At 43.6% G+C, this 4,530-nt stretch overlaps 1 long non-coding RNA gene across 1 annotated transcript; it reads right to left on the reverse strand.

The window, feature by feature from the left end:
* Window positions 1-1,323: 1,323 nt before the first annotated feature.
* Window positions 1,324-3,139, reverse strand: LOC124066400. Its single transcript, XR_006844593.1, has 2 exons — window positions 1,486-3,139; window positions 1,324-1,368 (listed from the first exon to the last, which is right to left on the reverse strand). It is a non-coding gene; the product is annotated as an uncharacterized LOC124066400 (long non-coding RNA).
* Between the last annotated feature and the right edge of the window lie 1,391 nt (window positions 3,140-4,530).

Here is a 4,530-nt window from a genome sequence, read left to right on the forward strand (position 1 = left end):
GGTGAGTGGCACAGTGCCCAAGTGAGGACCCGATCAAGAAGCTTCTACACGGAGTCTATTACTCATTGCGCTTGACCGTTGAGGGTTATCCCAGTCTACTCACTCGTTTTAACTCGCCAACATCTGCAACACGTGTAATAGTGTTTCAAATGTCACATAAAAGCTTGGATAAATGGAGGGATTGTAAATCCGGCTCACTTGGGTCGGTGTTAGCAGGAACAATAGAAAGATGGTAGAAGAATTTCCAAAGGATGAAATGAAAGAGGGATTAGAAAGGTTTGGAGACTGGACAAGGAAAATGCAGGAGAAAGGGATGTTTGGAAGTTGTGAATGCGCTCCACCCACTCTGAGCAATTTCAACATGTTTATGAGGTAAGAGTTTTCTTTGATTTTATGTTGATCTGTAGAGATAAAGTTGTTCATGAGAACACAGGGATAAGTTTGTTATTTTTCATGAAGATGTGAGGTGGTTTCCTACTCCATTGATATTTTCACTGTGCATGTGTCAGTGTATCGGACAGCATAGAGTGTTGTAGAATTCCTGCAATCACACAGATCTCAAGTGGTCGTGTACACGCAGGGTTTGGAATAGCACAATAGGGATACTTCAGTTAAGGTGTTGCAGATGTTGGTGAGTTAAAACGAGTGAGTAGACTGGGATAACCCTCAACGGTCAAGCGCAATGAGTAATACACTCCGTGTAGAAGCTTCTTGATCGGGTCCTCACTTGGGCACTGTGCCACTCACCCTCTCTGTATAACACGTGTAATAGTGTTTCAAATGTCACATACAAACTTGGATAAATGGAGGGATTGTAAATCCGGCTCACTTGGGTCGGTGTTAGCAGGAACAATAGAAAGATGGCAGAAGAAAGTTCCAAAGGATGAAATGAAAGAGGAATTAGAAAGGTTTTGAGACTGGACAAGGAAAATGCAGGAGTAAGGGATGTTTGAAAGTTGTGAATGCGCTCCACCCACTCTGAGCCCCAATTTTGTGTGTATAACCAAGCAGCTCTGTACCTGCCTCTGCCACAGCGTTGGGTAACGTATTGCGTATTGCGTCACTTCCTGTTCTTGCACTACTCATTCACTTGCTAGCGTAGGTGTTCGGTGGTATTGGTGTACTTCAGTCGACATATTTTGTGTTAGCTTTTACTGTGGTTGGTTCTTACAAATAAGTACACAAGCACTTTAGGAAAAGTTTATTAACCGCACGATCATCTAGATTCTTTCCTTTTCCGATCCCCGTCCTGTTTGTCGTTGAGCTTCGCTTAGTGCTAACATGGCTGTAGCTCCCACAGTAACACGAGGAAACGGAGTTTTCTTTTAAACTACAGGGCGTTCTTTATTCAGCTTCGTCCCGTGAAAACTGACAATAACAAACAACAAATAAATTTATATGAATCATATTGGACAAAACTAAGTTAATATTAACAATTTAGAAGACGACTACGTAACTCTACAATATTGAGAGACATAAGCTTACCTCGCTGGCAGCTTGTTACCAAAAGGAGCTAGGTTCGTTGCACACAAAGGTTCATCACTCTTCATAACATTTCTTCAAGAACAATATTCCACAACCGGGGTCCATTCAAACGTTAAATGACCCGCGTTACATTCTTCTCTTGCAATATTCATCAAATACATCTCACACATAAAGCTTAAGCCTTCTTTGGTCCTGGTAGGCGAAAACTGGATTACCGCTGTTTTTCAAGATATCCCTTTCCTGTACGTCCCTGAATTATGTCCCCCAGGAAGTAGAATAGAAGATTCCACCCCAATACAACACAAAAATATACTGCGCACCATGAAAACCATGCTCACCATAAACAAATGAAATAACCATATTAATTTATATATTGGAAATATTATTCATGCCATTTAGGTAACTGATGACAGTTATACTCCCACCAAAATCTTCTGTGATTTTATTTTAATTTCTTTATTCCTAATGTGAAGCTATATGAACTTGTGATGAACTTATTTATAACCTTTTATTTACTAACTTTAAGATTCAACTACTGCTTATAAGCTTATAATGACAGGATGAAAGTGTAAACTCAGGCCTTCAATCTGCTTCCAGTAGTGTAACAGTCTTCTGGATGCGTTTCTTTGCGTTTCTTTGTTCCTTGGTCCACTTCTGTCGATGCTGAAGATTCAAGAGATATTCTCTCTTCCATCGCAACCAGAAACTGTTGGCCAGGAACTAAACACGACGCCATCTTTTACGAAGATAAAGATCCTCTCTAACAAATCGTCCAGGAGGTGGAGCGATTACTGTAGACTTCATGGTCAAAATGTGATTAGGTGTCAGGGGCTCGGGGCAAGAAGCATCACAGAGGTAATCAGTGGTTAAAGGCCTGCTGTTGATCACAGCCATGACTTCATACAAAAATGTCCTAAGAGAAGAACAGTCAAGTTGTTTGGATGACTGCTCCAGGATTGATGTTAAGACACTTCTGATGGTGCGGATTTGCCTTTCCCAAACTCCGCCCATATGACTTGAAGCTGGTGTATTCATGATAAACTCGCATCCTTCTGCTTTGAACTTCTCTTCTTTCATTTCAGTTAATGCCTCAGCAAACTCTCTCCTAGCACCAACAAAGTTTGTACCCTGATCACATCTTAACTGACGAATTGGCCCGCGAATGGAAATGGCAGCACGAAGTGCATTAATGAAGGAGTCAGTAGACAGATCATCGAGCATTTCAATGTGCACTGCTCTAGAAGCCATACAGGTAAGTAGAAGTCCATAGCGTTTGAGCTCTTTTCTTCCTTCCCTGACATAAAATGGCCCGAAACAATCCATCCCACAATAGGTGAAGGGAGGGGCCTCTTCTGTGCGCTCAACAGGAAGATCTGCCATCTTTTGTTGTTCTGGGGACCTTCTTAATTTCCTGCATCTGGTGCACTTGTAGATGTATGATGACACAGACCCAAGGATCCATATCCCATTAGCACGGAGCTCGTTCATAGTCAAAGCACGTCCTTGATGGTACACTTTCTCGTGATAATGTTTTATAAAGAGTGATGACAAGTAGCTGTCTCGAGGAAGGATCGCGGGATGCTTCACATGTGGATGGAGGGCTGCATGAGTCAAGCGCCCACCTACTCTGAGGACACCTTCCTTGTCCAGAAATGGACTCTGCAGCTTGTTCATTACTTCACTACGCTCACCGTTGCCATGTCTCAAGTGCTGCATTTCTTGAGCAAAGCTATCCTTTTGTACCATCCTTATAAGCATTGATTCTGCTTCTCTTCTTTCCTCCAAAGTTGTGGCTTCACTTGACTTTCGCTGTAGTCCCTTGGCTTGCTTTACTCTGCGTGTCAGTCTAGCTACAGCCCTGACTAGTCTTGACCAGTCTGAGAAGTTGTGCATACGATCCAGAAGTGGAACATCTTCGTGGACTTGAATGTCATGAACATAAGCCTCTTTGACTTCAGGATCAGCACTTGAAATTTCTCCCACCATGGCATCTTCAGCAGGCAGCTCTTTCTGCCACAAAAATGCTGGGCCTGTGAACCAGTTGGAAACCTTAAGTTGCTGTGCTGCGAGACCCCTAGATGCATAGTCCGCAGGGCTGTCTTCAGAAGCCACATATCGCCATTGATCAGGTTCTGTGCTTTGTTTGATGCGCTGCACCCGGTTAGCCACAAAGACATGAAACCTTCTGGCGTCATTGTTGATATATCCTATGACTACCTTAGAATCAGTCCAAAAAAATTCATGTAGGGAGTCAATTTCAAGTTCCTTTTTCAGCAAGTCACTGATGCGAACAGCTGTGACTGCTGCTGAAAGCTCCAGTCTTGGTATAGTAGTGACCTTGCTAGGTGCAACTCTTGCCTTCGCCATGACCAAAGAGCAGTGGACCTTTCCTGTTGTGCTCACTGCTCTAAGATATGAGCACACTCCATAGCCTGATGTACTGGCGTCCGAGAAATGGTGGAGCTCATAATGCTTGACAGTGAAGCCTTTGGGAGTATAACACCTTGAGATCGATATGTCTGCCAAGTGTTTTAAGTCCATTAGCCAGGATTCCCACAACGGTTTGAGGTCTTCGGGTAAGTCATCATCCCAATCAAGCTTGCCTCGACACATTTGCTGCAGGATCTGTTTTCCTATCAAGATGTACGGGGCCACAAAGCCAAGTGGGTCATACAGTGAGGCAACTGTGGACAAGACCCCTCTTCTGGTAAGCGGATTGTCTTTCACAGCAACTTTGAATTGGAATTGATCGGAAGCCACGCACCACTGAACCCCAAGGGCTCGCTCTACTTGAGGCCCTCCAAATGCAAGATTCAGGTCTTTGGTGCCTTCTGCACGTTCCTTTTCAGGGATTGTGTCCAGTACGTCCTTGCAGTTTGAGACAAACTTGTGAAGATGGAGTTTTCCCATATTGCAGAGGTCTCTTGCTTCCTTGACTAATTGGATTGCCTGGTCTTTTGTTTCTGTGCTCGTTAAACCGTCGTCGACATAAAAGTTCCTCTGAATGAACCTGACAGTGTCATCACTGACCGAACCGCGTCCTGT

Source organism: Scatophagus argus, chromosome 10, assembly GCF_020382885.2.
Source record: "Scatophagus argus isolate fScaArg1 chromosome 10, fScaArg1.pri, whole genome shotgun sequence".
In the NCBI taxonomy this organism is placed as follows: domain Eukaryota; kingdom Metazoa; phylum Chordata; class Actinopteri; family Scatophagidae; genus Scatophagus; species Scatophagus argus.